At 41.5% G+C, this 20,395-nt stretch overlaps 1 pseudogene; it reads right to left on the reverse strand.

The window, feature by feature from the left end:
- Positions 1-3,803: 3,803 nt before the first annotated feature.
- On the reverse strand, positions 3,804-20,371 carry LOC107156114 (annotated as a pseudogene).
- Between the last annotated feature and the right edge of the window lie 24 nt (positions 20,372-20,395).

A 20,395-nucleotide genomic window follows, 5' to 3' on the forward strand; every position in this document is an offset into this window, starting at 1 on the left:
CCCCCCCCCCCCCACACACACACACACACTTCTTTGGATACCAGCTCTGGATCCCTATCTCTGCAGAGAAGTCTGCTTCTCTTCTATCCTTTAAATAAAACTTGTTCTCTAAGCTTGCCTCCATGTTTTTCAGGTGTTCAATTTTCACATCTGGGGAAACAATTCAGCCCTCATTGATTCTCATCACCTGTTGTATCAAGAATGTCAAGAATGTGAATCTTATATACAGTGTTGGTGGGAACAAAAATTATTAGAGTCATTATGGAGACTACCATATGATCCAGCAATCTCACTAAGTTGTATAAATCAAAAGGAAATGAAGCCAGGTATGGTGGAGTACAGATGAAATCCCAGCAGCACCTGAGGCTCAGTCAGGAGGTCCTTGAGTTCACAACCAACCTCAGCAACCTTCAAAGGCCCTAAGCAACTTAGCGAGATTGAGTCTCAAAATAAAAAATAAAAAGGATTGGGGACATGGATCAGTGGTTAAGTGCCCCTGGGTTCAAACCTCAGGAAAAAAAAAATAGGAATTTATTATATCAAAGAGATAGCAGAACACTCATATTTATTGTGGGAGTAGTCACACTAGCCAAAAGATGGTATCAACCTAGGTGCCCATCCATCAATGAATAAATATCAAAAATATTGTAAATATACTCAAGAAAATCATATGCAGCCATAAAGGATGAACCCAGCCAAATTCCATCTTAAGATTAGGATCCCTTTCATCACAAAGTCATGAGAAGTTCATTTCTGTTTTACTGTAAATTACTGACATTTCTAAACTTGTTTGGAATTCCTGCCCATGCTCTGAACTCAACCATACTTGGCTCTCCTTGACCGTTAAATAAAAATGCTCTCTAAAACCTTAGTGGCACCTCACAAATTCTGGCTCCCCGTGACCAGATAACTACCCTCTCTGAAACCTAAGTGATGCCTCATAAATTCTGATGTTGGGATCTCAATTCACTCCCTACCTTGAAATATCATGCCATGTAGATCATTAATCTTCTATCTGCCCTTGTATTACGTTTTCCACAACACTGTTAGCTGTTAAGTCCCCCAAACATCCCCCTTTGTAACTTTTTGTGCTATATAAACCTTTTCTTCCCTGAGAGCTAGGCTGTTCTGTAGCCTGGCTTTGGGTGAGACAGCCACTGGCCAGCTCTCTTTGTGTACACAATATAAGCTTGCTTTAATTTGGTTTAAAATTGGAGTCAGTGGTCTTTTCTTTGCAGCATGATTTAACAATAAATGAGGAATAAAATTGTATCATTTGCAGCAATGTTGATGAACTGGAGGACTTTTAGTTAAATAAACCAGGATCTGAGAGACAAATACTGGTTATTTTAAAAGTTGATTCTAGAAGTAGAGTAAAGAGGTCCAAGCAGCTAGGAAGGATAGAGGAGGAGGGGATAGTGAGAGATCTACAATGAGCACCAGAACACCCAGGAGGAGGGGAAGTGGTTTCAATGTTAAGCAGCTTGCTAGCTTGCTTTTATCTCTTTTCTTAAATAATGAGCTCTATATCTGCTAATACACAGGGAAAGAATACAATTTACAAAAATTAAACACTGAAAACATATTTTCCTGTCACCTATTAAGGCACAGAGCTCATTTTCAACATAAAGATAAAATGACAATAGCTTTTAAAACTTTCCTCAAAAGGCATTTGTGGCTGGATCTACTGGATCTCAGACTTAACACTACCTAATATTTTGTCCTTGTCATCTGTATTCCTGGTTAGAAAAATTACTTTCTAAGGATTGATATTTGAGTTGTCCAGAAATCACTATTATCTTATCAAGGTTCCAGCCTGACAGCATAGAGATAAAAAAAAAAATTTGCAGGCTGCTACAATTTTCCCATGGCTAGAGCCCCTCACCATTTATTACTTTGTCTTTAAATGATAACTACTCCACTGACTTTTCTTCAGCTAATTCTGCCAGTGAGTTCCTCTGTATTTCAAAGCCAAAGGCATTCTTGCAAATACTTAAACACCTGAGTACAAAACAAAGGCTGAGGACAATATCTCCCTATTGGAGTCATTCAGGACTGACCTCTACCTGGAATCTGGAGTTTCTTCCCTTCCTTACCTGGAAGATATCCTTCTCTTTTTCCCCCCATCAAATCTGCTCTAGCTGAAACAAAGGCAAGCTCCTCACCAGCCTCACCCTACCCTCCATCTTCCCTTTGGACAGACTCCCATTGTCCAGTAGTTCCTCTTCTGTCCCCAGTTATGGGCACTTCTAGCCACTTGTTAAATCCACTTATTAATTCTGGCACTTCAGGCTTTTCCTATTAGGTATAAAATCACCTGTAGGCTGTTTATAGGACTTTTTATCAGGTTGAGGTGTCATCCTTCTAGTCCTCATTTGCTTACCACTTAGAACATGAATGGTGTTGAATTTTGTGAAGTTCTAGTTTTGCATCTATTTAGAGGGTGAATAATTTTGTGAATGTGATTAACAGCAATATTTAATATTCAATTGTTAATAGTAATATAGTATTCCTGAGATATCACCTACTTAGTCACAAGGTATTATTCTTTTTAATTTTTTTTGAAAAGTATATAACAGATTTTTTTTTTTTAGTTACAATCAAGTTCTATTGGGCAACAACATAATTAAATAAATAAAAGATGTGCCCTGGCTGTGAATTTCCACTCCCCTCAATACAAGTTCTTTAAATGGCAGACCAAAAAAGAAGATGCAAGCAGGGAGAAGATGAAAACTGAAGATGACGTCCCTGCCAGAGTAAAGATGCCTCATCCCTTTCTGCTTTTCTGGCACTCATGTCCCTCATGTCCAGAGAACAAGTGTGGAAGAAAAAAGTGCAAATTAAAATGTGATAAAAACAACGTGTTCTGGACACCCAGGCCCAGAATTAAAATCTTACACAGGTAAAATGGTAAGGATAAATGTTTCCCCAGCCTTCATCACAGCCCAACAGGGAACACAACACCACCATGCTCCTTGGACTGGGCTTCCTGCACTGAACTCCAAGGTCAGCGCATACAGGACTGGAGAGGGTCAGTGGCTGGAATCACCACCACCAGCTCTGGAGCAAATACATCAGAAGCCTCAAATCCTTTATCACCAGTAAGAATGTGGCAAGTACCTACCTTCTAGGCATTTGAAAAGTGATACAGGAGCCATTTTCAACTCTGCCACAAACCCACCTCACTGGAAAAGGCTGGCACATGTCCTTGCCTGTCTCAAAAAGATTTTTAACCAAATTGATATTCATTTCTTGACCAAGAAGTAGATATGTAGAAGAACTGAGCTGGAGGGAACCAAAGTTCTTAAGACCACTCAAGAGACCTCAAGTTTCAGCAATAATGAGATCATGAGAGCCCTGTGACTACCCCAAGACCTGTGTTTGGGGTTTCCTCTAATCCAATGCTTAGAGCAAGTCCACTGGGCAAAGGACCTCCAGGTGAGGGGCTATGCATCCATCAGAACAGGATGGGAGCAGCACAGCTGGGGACCAACCCAGACCTGTGGGTGTCATTGGCATTGTCATCCCGTGAGGAGACCCAAAGGGGACCCTGTGCTCCCCAATGAGGTATGGAAGATCAGAACTACTAGTGTTTCCCACACCAACTGAGGCAAGAGCCTGAACCTTGGCCAGGTGACTTGCAGGGTCAGGCTGTTTCAGTATTTTTTCCTCTGGGCCCTTAGAGAGCTTAGTCAAAATTCTCAGAAATCCTGTCCAAAGGAAGGCCACCATGTTGCATGACTTGGGCTCTTCTCTGGAAGGACTTGTGGGAATCCCTGCACCTCTCCTAAAGGTCATCAAGTCTATGCCCTCAGCACAGCTTTGCTGCTTTTGTCCACACTGACAACATGCACATTGGAGGGAGACCACACCACAGTGTTGATGGAGGATCTTCTGGGAGAGACTAGAAAAGCACTGGAGTCAAGAATGCAAACCAGACCCAGTGCATTCCAAGTCCAGCTGCACCCACCGAAGCAGGGACTACTTGACAGCAAAAGAATTCTGGAGAACTTCTCCATGCACTATAAGTCTGGCTCCCTTAGCAGTCGGGCCTCACTGAATCCAGCCTAAGGGAGAAGCTGTGCTGTTTTTGAAATAATCTCTTTCCCTGTGAGCACAATCCAGACATAGAGAGAGTAGAGAGAGCCCTTGGCCAAGCCTGCTGCCACATAACTGCCATCTACAGTCAGACCTGCACTTGAATCCAGGCGCACTGAACCTCTGCTTGAGGGCATTTGTCTGAAAATCAATGATTTTCAGCAGGTCATCATGGGAAGAGCTCAGAAGTTCAGTCCTTTCTGGATTTAGATCCAAGGCAAAGATCTTCCCCAACAGCTCCATTTCTCAAGCCACACTCTCTGATTGAATGTCCCAGAAATGACTTTTCTTGTCAAAATGCCCACTCATCACACATTGCTCTGTGCAAACAACATCATTGCAACTGAATCCTGCATATGCTGTCTTTATGCTTTCTTGCATAGATCCCGGAGTTTGAGGGTCAGGTCATGACTTCCTGAGACATCCATGCATTTGTCCAACAGGAAATCAGCAGAGAGCACTTCCCCACTATGTCCTATGAGCATGTGCCATAATCAATAATCATACACAGTCCAGATTCAGCTTGCAAAATTATTTGAAGTTGTAAGCTCCAGCACTATCAAATGTTATGTATAAACTAAAAAGAACCAGTAAAAAGTAAAAGAAAAAAAGATTTAAAAATTCAATGCTTGTAATTCCAGCATTACTATCGGGAGCCTTTGAACTCACATTTGTCTCCAAATGCTTCCCATAGCTTAACATTTCCATTCACCTGTGGCCAGTAATAGGGAACCTGCACTGAACTGCACAGCATTAACTTCCCCATCATGTGCATCAAAGACACATAAGGCAATAGTTGGTACCCTCATTTGTTTACCAGAACCAGGATGAGGATGCACATTGTCTTGGGGGACTGGAAAGGGAGAGACAGAGCATCTCCCAAAGATCTTAGTGATAGAATCCAGAAGGCCTCCAGCAGGCTGTGAGGGTCACTTAGCAGCTGCTCTGCTGATAGCTTGCACAGGAGAGATCTCCTCTGTGTGCTCTGTCCCATCCACAATGACTTCAGTGTCATCATCCTGTTCAACAGGCAGCGGTTCCTTTGTGGCTTGGGCAAGCTCTTTCTGCAGCCAGGCTTGCTGTCTCCTGGAGTCCTTTTCCTTCTCTGCATTGAGGCAGCTGGCTTCCTGGGCCTTCTTGGCCATCTGCCTAGTGACTGGCTCCTGGTTCTCTGCAGAAGTTGTCCTCAGTTTCTCCTCCAAGACAGTAGAAGTGACCTGCAGGGCATCATATTCATTCTTCAGGGTCTGGTTGGATATGTCAATATTCCATATGTCACTGTGTCCAGGAACTGCAGGATTATCTCCCCAAAGACTCTCTCTGCAGCCAGTTCCAGCGCCTCAGCTCCTCCACAAGGTGGCACATCAGCTGGAGATGCCAGCAGCACCGAGGCCTGAAGAAGCGGCATGTTGTCACAGCGCCTAAGGGACTCCTATCCTAGTGGAGGCCTGCAACCACAGCATAAGGGGACCAAAGGAGGCGGGAAGGAGAGCAGCCCCAGAGATCAGCTCCACACACAGGTGCTCTCCCAATGCCATGTCCATTTTGTTATATTTTGAGATTCACTTTCCTAATATTTGCTGATGTTTATTGTGTCTCTGTTCATGAAGGATATTAGTTTGTCATTTTCTTATCTCAAAATGTCCTTGGGATGACTGAGGTTCTTGCTCAGCAGTAGAATCCTTGATTAGGGTTCACAAGGCCCTGGGTTTGATCACCAGCACTGAAAAAAGTAATACTAATTATAAGTTTTAATAAAACATGTAAGTGTTGTTTGGGCATTTTGTGACCAGGATCCTTCTGACCTCATAAGATGGGTTTGGCTGTATCATATCATCCAGGACATCCAAACTTTGTATAAGATTAGTATTATTTCTTAAATATTTTACATAATCACCAATGAAATCATATTTTTAGAGTACATTTGATACGTTTTTATGAATTTAGTTACTATCATATGTATATAGCTATTCAGATTTTTCACTTTTTGCTGGTATGAATTTTGATTATTTGTTTTTCAAGTATTTTTTTAAAATCTATGTTGTAATTGTTTTAATCTATGTTGTCTATGTTTTTTATACAATAGATCCTTACAGGAAGATACACAATACTACGTTACTGTAGTACGTTAGGATCTGTTGAGATGCCTTTTGTATTTGATATTGCTTATTGTACTTTTCTCTCTTGCTTGGTCTTGCTCTCAGCAACTTTATTAAGCTTTTTGAAGAATCATTTTCTGTTTTCTTGTTTTTCTTTATGGTGTCATCATTTTCTATTTTAGTTTTCCTCCTATCTTTATTATTTCTCTTCATCCATTTACTTTGGCTTTTTTGCTTTCTTTATTTGTAGCTTCTCAAGGTGGGAGCTCAAGTCTTCATTGATTTTATCCCTGTGTCTTTTTCTAATGTAAGCAGGTGGATTTAGAAATGCTCTTTTAAGAACTTCTTCAACTACCTGCTATTGCTGTTGCTTGGTTGAATCTTAAGCTATCCATCAGCTCAAAATAATTTCCAATTTCCCTTGTAATTATTTTCTTTAACCCACATGTATTTTTAAAAGAAATGCATTACTCAATTCCAAAAGGTTTGGTTATCTTTCAGATATTTACATTGTTGACACATAATTCTGTTGTCAAATAATATACTCAGAAAAAAATTCTTAAGAAAATCTTGAAACTCAATCGTAAGATTGTATGACTTAACTTGCCAACACTGTGACAAAATACCTAAGATAAACAACTTAAAAGAAGAAGTGTTTAAGCAAATGTTTTGAAATGGATTCTTAGCCCCTTTCCTTTGACCTGTGGTAAAGTCAAACATTTTGGTTGGGGTCATGTGGTGGAGCAAAGGTGTTCACAACATGGTGTGTGGGAAGTGAGAGAGCAGAAGGGGGTCCAAGTCCTTATTGCCCCCTTCCAGGACATGCCTCCAATGACTTTACTTCCTCAAAATAGGTCCCAGTTCCCAAAGTTTCCACCACTCCTAATAGAGCCATCAGTGAGGGACCCAACATTCACCACTTAAGTATGTGTGGAAAATACAAGATTAAAACTATAACCACGTTGTACCTTACAGTTTACTTTGGTGAATGTTCCATGTAATCCTGAAATGAATACGTCTTTAATATCTGCTGGATATAATACTCTTTAAATCTTTGTGGTATTTAAATCCTTTATAGCCATATACTTTTTTTTTCTTTTCTTGTACTTGTTCTACCATTTACAGAGAACAAATGTTTATAACTCTATATAGTGATGGTAGATTTCCTTTAGTTCTTGTCATTTTTTCTCCATTTTTGAAGCTCTTATGCATGCACATTTATGAATTTCATGTTTTCTTAAAATACCAACTCTTGGGCTGGAGTTGTGGCTCAGTGGTAGCTGCATGCCTAGCATGTGTGAGTCACTGGGTCCACTCCTCAGCACCACATAAAAATAAATAAATAAAATAAATGTCTATCAACAACTAAAGAAAAAATTTTAACAGTATCAACTCCTTTATAATTATGAAAGACCACCTTTTGTTCTGGTAATATTCCTTGTCTGGAAATCTATTTTAAGGATCTTGTATTTTGTGCCCTGTCAACTCAGCTTAATTGGAACTAAGATCCCCAGAATTTCCTTTGTTGTACACTTCTCAGAATTGGCCCAAAGGGAAATTAGTTAAAAGAGAAATGTACAACCATAGAAATGAAAAGTTGTGCTGCAACTGTGTACAATGAATCAAAATGCATGCTGCTGTCATATATACCTAATTAATCAATTAATTATAAAAGAAATGTGTATGAGAGTAAGTCTACATTATAATTTTAGGACTCTTCTGATTTAATGTGGTGATGGAGAGATGGAGAGGAACTGGTGGGTTCCAGCTTTCCCTTGCTCTCCTCCATTTGCATGGAGCTTTCTTTCATGACTGCTGCCAGCATAGACCCACAGTGGCATGAAGCCCATACCCAGATATTTGGGTGCAGAACCACAAAGAAATAACTCCCCATGTGAGTCCAGCACTTCTTTCCTTGAGGTCACACTTGAGTTAATTGACATATCAGTTCTCATGCATTACCTTCATTACCTTCTCAGTGGTTCTTCTGACTCTCCAACTCCACTGTTCAGATCCTCTCTCCCCCAATTCTTCCTCTAATTTTTGAAAATGTTATTCTCTGAGAAAGTAAAAGTCTTATATTATAACTGGTATTTATAAAAAAAAGAAGGAAAAACACACATTAGTATTATCAGGAATGACAATGGGATATCATTAAAGATCATAAAAATATTAAGAGCATAATATGGGAATATTGTAACATTATGAATTACCCTATACATATAAATTCAAATGTGAATTCGTTTCTGGAAAACCCCAAGCTACTAAACTAACTCAAAATGAAACAAAAAACCTGAATAGTTCTCTATTATTAAAACCATATTAATAATAAAAAGTAATCTCGAGGTCCATATTGATTAACTGGATAATTCTGTTAACAACTTAAGAAAAAAAATTATACAAGCTACAGAATTTTTTTCAGAAGACGGAAAAGGAGGAAATACTTCATGATGCATTTTGTGAAGTCAGCATGACCTTAATACTAAAGAGATCCCTGCCTTCTAAACAAAACCAAGGAACCCCAAAACCTATAGATCAATAATCCTCATGAACATACATGCAAGTTTGTAATTAAGTATTAACAAATTAATTCCAGCAATAAACAAAATGAGCAATACAATAAAGTGGGTGTGATAATTTTTTTCTAATGTGAATTCAACTGCAGTAAGGTACACACCAATAACTGGTGAGACATTTTTTCTGCCTGTGTAAAGATTAGTATTTGACTCAGGACTGGGAAAGAAGATCCATCTTCACTGATGTGGGCACATATTATTCAATTCATCCATGGTCCCATAAAAATAAAGATAGAGGGCTGAGCATGATGGCTCACACCTGTACTCCCAATTCTTGAGAGGCCGAGGCAAAAGGATCTCAAGTTCAAGGCCAGCCTGGAAAACTCAGTGAGACCCTGTCACAAAATAAAATAAAAATGGCTGGAATGTATCTCGGTGGCAGATTGCTTGCCTGTATGTAGAAGGCTCTGGGGTCAATCTCCAATACTGCAAAGAATATCAACAGCAATAATAATCAAGATGGAGGAATAACTAATTCACTTTGTCTTCTGGAGCTGGGACCATCATCACTTCAACTCTGCAGTGAAAGCTCCCCTGCTTCTTAAGCCTGTGGACTCAGACTGAATTACATCTGGTTCTCCAGCTTTGATGGCATATCATGGGACTTCCTGACCTTCACAATTGTGGGTCAATTCTCATAATGCATCCTCTCATATCTATATATCTTACTGGTTCTCTTTGTGGGGGGAGAATCTCCCTAATTGCTGGGTTAATCGCAGGGATGCCTGACTGGCTCTCTGTAAAATAACCAATCCTTGTAATTCACTATGTAGATAGTTTAAATACTAAAACTACATAATAATATCAGTTGGTATAATAACTATATTTGACAATATGTATTGCACTACCCAATTTTAAGACTTACTATAAAGCTATAGTTAACAAGATATTGTACTATGGGAAAGGGATAAGCACATAGATGAAAATAACAAAAAGATTAGCCTACACCAAGAGGGTCCCATCAGTATGGCCAATTGATTATTGACAAAGGTGCAAAGGCTATTCAGTGAGAGCATCTACTAGTGATAAAAAATAGCAGCATATTATGAATAGAAGAAAAAAATCCTCAAACTGATAAAGGATGTATCCATGAAATGAAAGAGCTAATATCACACTCATCACACTTCCTGGAGAAAACCAAATGCTCTCCCCATCACACTGGTAACAAGGCAAGGTGTCCACCCTCACCACTCACATCAGCATTCTATGTCAGTCCTAACAATGAGACAGTGCAGAACAAGAAAAGGCATCCATTCTGGGAAAGGCAGAGATAAAACTGTTTCTATCACAGATGATATGATTGTCCATAGAGAAGATCCCAAAGATTCTGGGTGAAAAACTCCCCAAAATATTAAAACTAATGAGTGAGATTAGCTGAGTTGTAGGGTACAATGTACATGAACAAAAATCAAATGTAATTCTATTAATAGCAATATACAACTAGAAAGCAAACTTTTAAAATCAATACCATTTAAAATGGTTTCCCCAAAATGAAATACTTCAAAAAAAACATATTAGAGTGTATAAGTGGCAAAGAATTTTAAAAGGATAAAAGAACACCTAAATTAGGAGATATAATGTGTTTATGGGTTAGAGGACCCACAGAGTAATAGCTGATAATCTCTGTACTCACCAGAGGAAGAAAAGCTGGGGCTTGATGGAGCCTGAGAAAGGGCTTGCAAATCTAGGGCAGGAGAGTTGGGACTTGTTCATTACTGTGGTTCCATGCAGTAATGGTGAGCACTCTGGACACTTTAAGTCCAACAATCAGAGTTCAATTGTGGGTGGAACCTTTTGTCTAGTTAGGGTAAAGCCCATTTTCTCTCCTTAAGTGGGACTTGGTTTCCCCTCCAAGTTCTACTTTTGGGGAGAGGTGGGATTCAGGGCTGGGAAAGAGGCTGCTCAGGACAGTGGCTGCTCCCTGAGTCCTCTGGGTCACCTGCTGTTTGCCCACTCAGCCCTGTCCCTCAGCGCTGTCCCCTGGCTCCTCATTAATTCAGGTGCCTGGGGTCCCAACCACTGGGAAACTGGTTACCTCGAATCTGGGTGTCCAAGCTTGGGACATCCTGTCCCCGGTGACTCTGAGGGCTCCATGTTTGCTGGCACTGGAGGTCTCCACCCCGTGGCCAATGGGCCCCATGATCCTGCAAGACCCCCCTTTGTCCTCAGGTGACCTAAGCAGCTGGCCACCAAATCCTTGGCCAGGACACCTGCTTCTATTTGGACCTTTGTCCTATTTCCGTACAAGGAGAAAATACTTGAAATAGGAAAAGGTGTTCCTTAGCTCAGAGGTGGGATGATCAGACTCAGTTTCCAGTCCTGGGTTCAAGCGGGTTGGGAGCGGTTCAGTCAGTTACTTAGATTCTTAACTGTCACCCACGTTTGACTGGAAGAATCGCGCGCTTCCTATTGAGGCCAGTAGGGGGCGCAGGTGCCCAGGATTTTGCGCCTCAGTGTAGGGAATCCCAGCGGAGTTCGTCCTGGGAGAAGGCGAGAGGAGCCTGAGCAGCTCGAGGGGCGCCCCTAGAATCGCAGGGTTGCTCCTTGCTTCTGCCAGGCTCTGCTCTGATGAAGACGTCTTGGAGACCATGAAAAGTTATAGCGATTTCCTCCTCTTCACGGAGAAATTTAGAAGAGGACTTGAAAGGAGCTTCCTGTCTAGTTAAAATGTTCCCCGCCTGGCGCTAGACAGCCTTTTCTTTGATTTTTTTTTTTTTTTTTAATTTACGTGGAAAATGGTTGCTTTTTTGAGGGACGCACTCGGGAGCATCTGAAAAGAGTTGGGAGCCTTGGACGGTCGTGTAGGGAGGGGACAGCAACAGAAAGGAACAAGAAGAGGGTCTACCAGCAAGGAGCCAAGAGGGTAGTTTTCAGTTGCTGGGTTTGGTTTTTCTTTTGGGGGGGAGTGGGGGCTGGGTATCCGGGATTGAACTCAGGGGCACTCCACCACTAAGCCATGTCCTCAGCCCCGTTTTGTATTTTATTTAGAGACAGGGTCTCAATCAGTTGCTGAGGCTGGCTTTGAACTCGTGGTCCTTCTGCCTCAGCCTCCCCAGTTGCTGGGTTTACAGGCAGGAGCCACCCCTCCTGGCAGTTGCTGGGTTTGAAACACCAGATTTTCATATATATATATATATATTTGTCTTATTTATGGAACATCAAAAAACTTAAATTGAGCCATAAATAGAAAATGTGTCCCCTCACACAGCTGTGTAGGTAGGAAGCCTGGAGTGTCCTATTCTGCCAATCTGGATGGTCTCTCCTCTCCAGATTGCATCTATTCGTATCCTGTGAAGACAGTGCCCTTTGGTTTCATTGTCCAGCTGCCTCCACTATCCACTACCAGCCACAGTACCAGGGCTAGAGATTGATCCACAGTTGTCCACCCAGTTGTCTTGCTTGCCTAGGCTAAGTGGACACCCTTCCTGGAATCACATATCCAGTGTCCTCTGGGGGTAGTGAGCCAACCTCAGGACTACTGATTGATCATGACTTTTATAAAAGAACAGGCAGCAATTAGCAGGCTCTTAAGCTTTCTACAAGAGTGGGACCATGCTGGCAAAGTCCCAAGGAATCACATCCTCAACAATTTCATTCAAACCGACCAAGGCAAGACTTCCCCTGAATTGAAGCAAGAGTTTTGCCAAGGATCCAGCTTGTTCCTTGTAAGCTTGATCCTGCCTTGGAAGCAGGTAGCCTTTGCTGCATGGTTGAAACAATAGGAAATTTCAAAAGAAAATAAAAAGAACATTTTTAAGGGAGCTTTTCTCTTGATATTCTCTAATATTTTAGAATAGGACATTTGATGATTAAAAAAAATATATATATCCCCAAAGTCAAGGATTCCATTGACTTCTTATCTTCCCAACCTGTGTGTCCCCAGTCTGACCTCTATCTCTTTTTCCATCAGAGTTGAAGTCGGTATTCTTTCTTAGGGCTGATTCTCATTTGTTCAACATTTGAATCCCTTCCCATCTCCTCAAGGATTTTATTTTTTCTCTCCTGTAGTTTTCCCTTTTGCCTCATTACCAGCTTTTTTTCCCAACAGTATTTTGTATGCTGGAATCTCTTTTGCCTTAAAAATAAAATTAAACCCATGCCTCAAACGTAAGTTGCACCAGATCCTACCCTTCATAGTGAAGCTTGTTGAAAAGGCTATTCACTCTCCCTGTCTCCACATCCTCTCCTGGTTCCTCCTCTGCCTACTTCGGTCTAATTCCCGTTGCCCGGACTCCACTGATGCTGGTCTTGTCAAGATTACCGATGGTTTTCTAATTGTGGAGCCCAGTGACTACATCCTCATTCCTTATACATGAGCTGAGTGGCATTTGTCAATCAGACTTTCCCACTTCTCAAAACACTCTTCCCTGGGTTTCTGTGATGCCAAGTCTCTTTGTTCCTCCCTTTTTTCTTCTTTAAGGGAATACTTTCCCTTACATGTTGTTGTTCCTTGAGACTCTATTTCTCTGCTCACACTATCAAGTTCTCCCTAAGTGGTCTCATCCATTTTCATGATAATTTCCCTCTGGAATCTGGGCTCCATATGTATATATCCAGCTACCCTCTCCACTCATGCCTCAAGACGACTCTCATATTTCTGGCTTGGGGAACAAGGTGAATGGGAAGAGAACATAAAAAAAGAAGCAAGTTTAGGTGTAGTTAAGTTTGATTTGGTACATGCTGAGTTTGAGGTTCCTGTGTTCAGGAGCTCTGTAGGCAGAGCAGGACTGAAAGCAGATTTGGACATCTTTGAGGTGGTTTGTATTATGAAAGATCTGGGGATATTCTTGGTCTGTCTGCCTGTGGATTCATCTCAGATCATTTCATTTGTTTTGTTTGGCAGGACAAAGGATTGAACCCAGGGTCACCGTACTACTGAGATATAACCCGAGTCCTCTGTATTTTTTATTTTGAGAAAGGGTCTCATTAAATTGCCAGAGCTGGCCCTTGGACTGTAATCCTCCTGCCTCAGGCTTTCTGGTAACTGGCTTATAGGTGTACACCACTACACCCAACTCAGACCCTTTTATTATAGAATTTTCTCCTTGCCTGAACCCCCTTCCCTTCTGAAAACCCCCTCCTTATTTGACTAATTCCTCCTCCCATATTCAGACCTCAATTTCAACATCAGTTTTTAGAGAGCCCTTCACCGAGGCCCAGACTACCCGAGAACCTGAGGTTCCCATTACATGTACTCACAGTCCCTCCCTCTGTCCTGATAGTCATGACATGTGATCGTTACTACCTGCTCAATATCTCTTTCACCCCCACTGAGACCAGGAGCTGCATCTGTCTCCTTCATTGTTCAGCTGTGCATTTCTATTATCTAGGAGGGCTGGCACTTGTTTGCTGAATAAAGGAGTGAATGAACCAGAGAGTCTGCAGCTGGGCAAAACTGAAGGTTTAATTAAACACAGCTGTTTTTTTTTTTCTTCCATTTAAGTCACTGATAAAATTATTAAACAGCCCGGTGTGGTGGCACATGCCTGTAATCCCAACTATGGGTGTGCTGGGGTGGTAAGATCACAAGTTCTGGGCCACCTGGGTGGCTTGGTGGGACCTTGTCTCAAAATGGAAAGTAGGGGCTGCTGGAGATGTGGGGATGGAGCTCAGTGGTAGAATGCTTCCTTGGAATGCATGAGGCCCTGGATTTGATACCCAGCTCCACCAGAACAAACTTTTTAAAAAGTAAAAAGGGCTAAGGATATAACTCAGTGAGAAAGGGCACCTACTTTTAAAAAAATTATTAATCAGATTCAGACCTAGAACACAGACCAAAGGGAATAGCTCAGAATATGTCTCTAGGTTTATCCTAATGTCGTCCTTTGGTGTGCATAAAAGAGGTTTAAAATAAAGGTTAAGGTTGGGGACACAGCTCCATGGTAGAGTGCTTACCTAACATCACGAAACCCTGGGTTTTAATCCAGCACAGCACAAAATTAAAAATAACAAGCACAAATTACTAGTCTACTTCCCTATGCCCACCCACCCCTAGGGTTCTGATTTAACAGATTAAGTATAGGGCCCTGACCTTTATTTCTAATAAGTGCTCCCAATAACTCTGATGCTATGGTTCACAGATCATGCTTTGAGAAATGTCAGTACCTGTAATCTGGCTTCTCAACCCTCAAGTCATGACACTAATCTCACCATAGTTATCAGCAACCTCTGTGCAGCCAAATCCAGACTTCCAGTTTTCTTTCCTTGTCTTACTTAACATTTTCCATTTGAACACAGGGTGAGGTAAGTGAGGCAGGATCTCAGGTACAGTCAGATCCTGTTTTTATGTAAAATGTTGATATTTGGTTCATCATGAATTTTATATTAATTTGATTATTTTAAATGTTGCATTGAAATATGATTTTATTGCTGACGGGTTTTTTTGGTGCCCTTTACAGGGATGATTTACCACTGAGATATATCCCCATCCCTTTTTTTTGGGGGGGGGTCTTGCTGGGTTGCAAGGACAAGCCTCAGGCTTACAGTTCTCCTGTCTCAACTGCCCAAGTCACTGGGATTATAGTTATGTGCCATTGCACATAACTTTTGTTCCTCTTTAAATTTGAGATCCAAGGCAAGTGCTGTGCCCCCCTCACCTCATCTAGTCCAGCTTGATGGCCACTGCCCATTCTCAGCTCTCTTCTTCTTGTCCTTCTTCTATTGCTATTTCTCTGTCTCAGCTGCAGAACTTCCTCCCACTCCTTAAATGTTAGTGTTTCCAAGGATTCTGTGTTCAGCCCACTTCCTTTCTTACTCAGTAATTGCACTTGTGCTAGGCATCATCATTCTTCACCACACCTCATGTGATAGTAATAGTGCCTAACATTTAGTGGACAGTCAGCTAATGCTTATGCAATGACTGGATGAACCAGGCCTTAAAGGTACAGCTGTAGATTCCATTTCTATAGTCAGAATTATTCATTATTTTCTAACTTTGGGAGGTGGGAGGAGTACTGAGGGTTGAGTCTAGGGGGGGCCACATTCCCAGCCCTTTGCTTATTTATTTTGTGGTTTGGGACGGGGTCTCATTGGGTTGCAGGGGCCTCCTAGGTTGCTGAAGTTGAACTTGTGGTCCTCCTGCCTCAGCCTCCCAGGCTGTGGTATTGTGGCATGCACCACCACGCCCAACTCATAATTTTCTAACATTTGTGATCCTGTCATATAACAGAAAAATAGACCAGCTGAAGTGATAGAGTGTTTTGAATTAGAGATCCCATGTCTCCTCCCCAGCCCTGCAGTTATAGTGAATTTTGGAGGGAAACAAATCAATACAGAGTCATTAACTTTTGCACGACTGACTACCAAATGAGCCTAAACCTTTTTTGTTAATCTTGAACTTCCAGAATAGATCAGTGACAACTAAGGATTTATATATTATAAAAAGCAAAATTAAGTTGGGTGGCACATACCTGTGGTCCTGGTGGCTGAGGAGGCTCAGGCAGGAGGACTGAAAATTCAGAGCCAGCTTGGTGGCTTGGTGGGACCCTCAGCAAATTAGGGAGATAAATAAATAAATGGATATTAGAAAGGGCTGGGGTGTTTCTCAGTGATGAAGAATACCTGGGTTAAATCCTCCTCAGTACTGCCAAAATCAGTAAAAATGGCAAAATTATTAGTTACCATTTATTGAGTTGTTTTTCATTTTCTAGGCACTAATACAAATATTTATCTCATTGGAGCATAACATCATCCTAGTAGGTGATATTTATTATAGGTAAGAAAAAATGAACCTTGGAAAGATTGAGTAATTTACTAGTAAATGGCAGAGATAAGGCTTGGAATGGGTCTGTCTGACCCAAAGCCCATAGGCCATCTATTGTACTCCAGGGTCTCCCACTAGGTAGGCAGTGCAAACCCACAACTCCACCTGCAGCACCATACAGGGAGACTACCCACATCAGCAGCCTCACGCACTCCCTATGTCTACAGGTAGAAAGGCCCAGCAGGAAGAACCTGGGCTAGCCTGCTCAGGTTCAAATCCCAGTTCCACCAGTTCCCTTTGGTAACTTCACATTACTCTTTGAGTAAATGGAAATACTGATAGTATGCACTGAAGAGCTGTAGTGAGGATTATATGAGACAATGCGAGCAAAGCAGTTAGCACAGTGCCTGGTATTTATTATCTACTGCTGATACTGTAGCAAACTTCTAGAACTAAATGATGGAAATAATAGACCCAAAATATGTATAGCAAGTGACTATGAAAACAAGACCAGTCTAGTACCGAGAGAAAAGATGGTGACAAAAGTTGGTTGGCCTAGCTGGTCACTGAAGAAAAGGAGAATGCACTGAGTCAGGAACAGAGCAGAGGATGGGGGAACAGGGAGGGGATAAGGTAGGGATAAAGAGACTACCATGTGGCTGACAACCTGGCCCCCAGCTATGGTGGCAACATGCACGGGAGCCTAGCTCTAGAGCAAATGCTGTTTTTGCAGTAAAGAGCCTTTCCTAATGAACCAATCTGTATTTACTTCTATTGGAATCCTGGAAACCAGGGTGCAGCAGGGATAATTCGACTCATTCCCCCATCCTTCCCCCAACAAAGCATCATTACCTCCAACCCATTACATGAACTTTTATCAGTCTTGGAAGCTCTCAGTCATCCTCCATGAGCTGTAATAATTTCAGCTAATTTCTTAAAGTGTTCAAAGAGCCTGTGATATGTTATGAGCCTAGTAATTGTTGACTGGTTCCCTTTTTATTGTGTCTTGATTTTATGCCTGTATCCAAGCTGACACATGCCCTGGGTGCTATATTATGATGATACTTTTTGCAAAGGCTGATTTTTAAAAATAAACATTAAATATTGAGATTGTTTTAAATCAAAGTTTAATTTTTCTACCATCTCTTGTTGTTCTTATTAGGAAGCCATACAATTCTTTATAAGGACAGTAACCTCCAGTGTAAAACTTTGAGCAAGTACACAATTGAGAATTAATGATGAAGTTGAAGTCTAGGAATGGGACCCAAATTAATGAACTATACTGAGACACAAGAGTGCAATGATCATGGCTTAGAGAGACTTGAGAAATTGACCCTCAGCTTTTTCCATGCACCATTGATTTATGCAAGCATCCTTGCTCCCTAGGGAACCTGTCAGAGCCAAGGTGGCTAAACTACCCTGGAGGAACTTCCTGGATAACAAGGAATGACCCAGCACCTATCCTCTCTATGTTGCCCCTTCCCCTTTAGCTGGTGTCTCCTCTCAGAGTAAAGGGTGCACTCCAGCTGCTTTGTTATTCTGGATCTGAGGGGTTACCCAGAATCAGGCACAGGATCTATTTCTCTAGGGAAAACCACCCTGAAAAGCATTCTTTGACTTGTGGTTCAGCTATATCACTTTACCTATGTTAAGAAAAGTTTTTCAGGTCCATAGCATCTTCTTATCAGCTGTGGGCAGGTAAGTTCCACTCTAGAGAAATTCTAGTCTCTCATGGTATCCTGGGCATTCATACCACATAGGATTCTAGGTATCTGTAGGTGCCCCATAATCTTCAAGATGGGCCCAGATGTAGTGTCCCCCAGAAGTCTGCTCCAATTGCTCCTCCATCCCATGTTCCTCATTGGCGCTTTACTAGTTAGTATCCTTTTGATTGAGAATTACAAGTAATTCATGCTACACTCAGGAAGAACAGATTTATTGGCTTGCATAACTGAACAACCCAGAGGTGGAAATACATATTTCAGACCTGACTAGACCCAGGGTTTCAAACAATATCATCAGTATTTGGTCCCTCCCTCCCTCTTTCCCCTTAAGGTCTCCATCTGTCTTCTATGTTCATAAGGCTCTGTGTGCTGGGGTTCCCAGGAGCTCCAGACATGCACCTTATAGCTCAGCTATGCTGAAAAGAAACCAATCTTTAACATGGGTCCCAAGAACGTTCTGGCTTCTGAGCCTCATTGGATCAGCCTAGGTCACATGCCTGGCCCCACACCAATTTCTATAGCCAGAAGGATGACATACCTGTCACCTGTTTACCCCACTAAATTCACATGACCCAAGAATGGAGGAAGCATGAGTCCCCAAGGGACAACCAAGTTGCTATTACCAGAAGAAGGGGAAACAGAGGCTGGAAAGCCCCAAATAAAGAGATATATACTTCCTGCTAGAAGGAGGAATATCCAAAGTATCATATCCCTTAACCTATGGACGTTTCCTGGATAGGAGGCAAAATGTGTGAGGAAAGGAACTTAGACTCCCTTAGGAGGTCAGTGTCANACCCTGTCTCTAAATAAAAACACAAAAAAGGAAAACAGAAAGAAAATGTATGTAACTTCCAAAAACTATTTGTGTTTTTAGAGTTCTGGTTTTGAGAAATGTAATAGGCAAATGATCACTGATGATATTGACAAATATTATTAATGGTAACGTTTCTAGTATGAAATTAGTTTTTATGTTTAGCTCAAAATAAATGCATCACACATTGCCAGAATTAAAACTAAAGATGAACACTTAGAGAAAAGGGTGGAGACACATTGTTTCCATCTCTTGGGAAACCAATAAGGCAAGTGCTGTAATTTGGCTTGTTTTTTTTTGGAAAAAAAACAACAACAACAACAACAAAAAAACAGGACTAGTCTAAGCAAACGAAACAAACCAAAAACCTCCCCCCCACTTTCCCTCTAATGTCAGATGTATCTGTCAGGACTGTGCCTGGCTAGATAGAACCCTCAGACCCTCCAATGCAACATTAAACATAAAAGGGATTTGAAAAATTGAGAAAAACCTTTTAACCTGTTCATGTAAAAACCCTTTCTAAGGAGATTTAGTAAAGGTAACATCCATTGGCAGCTTAGTTGAGGTTTCTGCTGGGTGTGTTGGTGCATGAGCACACACAGTTAATTCAAATTAGAGTCACCAGGGTGCAACTCACATCTCTGTTTACCACAGAGATGTCTTAAAGTTGAATTTCAGTTTCAGCAGCTACTTCAGATTTACCTGAGCAATATGAAAGACAATGTGTTCATTATATAGTAGGCAGGAATCGATAACACCTGATGAGATCCCAGTCCTTTATACTCTCCAGAGTAATACTAGCCAAAGGATCAGGGATAGTTTTGCCCAAATCTTTTGACACTCTGCTTGCCCTTGGGTAATTGGTTGATATGTGAAGCATGCTTCAGTTCATACATGTTCCCCAGGACAACTTCTCCCAACAGGATTTAGCCTATCTGGTCTCCCTGAGATGTGCGGAAGTAGTAGGTACTCTTTGAGACCATATCAGCAAAAAATATCCCTTTGCCAAACATGTAGCCTGTCACAGGTGCTTCAGGCAGGGCTATGCCTAGACAGGGGAACAGGATCCCGGCAAAGTTGGTGGTCCTGCACCTGTGCCACAGCAACCTTCGATTGTGAAGCTACTTAAAGGGTTTGTAGTGTTGGCTCTCCCCTTTGCACTCTACCTTAGAGATAGCCAAACTTCCAGGTCATAGGCATTGTGCGTGTTTGCCTGTGTTCCTAACATACTTCCTGATGATCTCTGCTTCTTCAGAGTCTTTGTCAACTACCTTAATGTCACTTTTGAGCTTCTTATAGTTGACATCAATGGGGTCCTTGCTACTGTCATCAGATCCACCCCTAAGCAAACTGCAGGCCATCCCAATGTCCAGGAAGTTGTCCAG

This window comes from Marmota marmota, unplaced genomic scaffold, assembly GCF_001458135.2.
Source record: "Marmota marmota marmota unplaced genomic scaffold, marMar, whole genome shotgun sequence".
Taxonomy (NCBI): Eukaryota; Metazoa; Chordata; class Mammalia; order Rodentia; family Sciuridae; genus Marmota; species Marmota marmota.